The sequence below is a fragment of the Capsella rubella genome, unplaced genomic scaffold, assembly GCF_000375325.1.
Source record: "Capsella rubella cultivar Monte Gargano unplaced genomic scaffold, Caprub1_0 scaffold_16, whole genome shotgun sequence".
Taxonomy (NCBI): domain Eukaryota; kingdom Viridiplantae; phylum Streptophyta; class Magnoliopsida; order Brassicales; family Brassicaceae; genus Capsella; species Capsella rubella.
This window is the reverse complement of record NW_006238908.1, coordinates 79,163-79,442: the sequence shown is the minus strand read 5'-3', so window position 1 is coordinate 79,442 and position 280 is coordinate 79,163.

The following is a 280-nucleotide window of genomic DNA, read 5'->3' as shown; positions in this document are numbered from 1 at the left end:
GTAAACTACTATTCCACTCGATGCAACGTTTAGAACAATATTACCTTTAGATCGAATATCAGCTCCAAGAATACTCCACAAGAAAGTTTTTCCAGTACCACTAAATCCATGCACAAAAAACATACCACCCTTGTTTTTATTTACCGAGTAAATTATCTCTTGATAGACCCGTTTTTGCTCTTCAGTTAACATAGCAAATAGTCGGTTGTATTCTGTCTTTTGTTCATGAGGCTTATAGTTTTTCTCATCCATGATAAACCTATTTTCATTAGGATTTAGC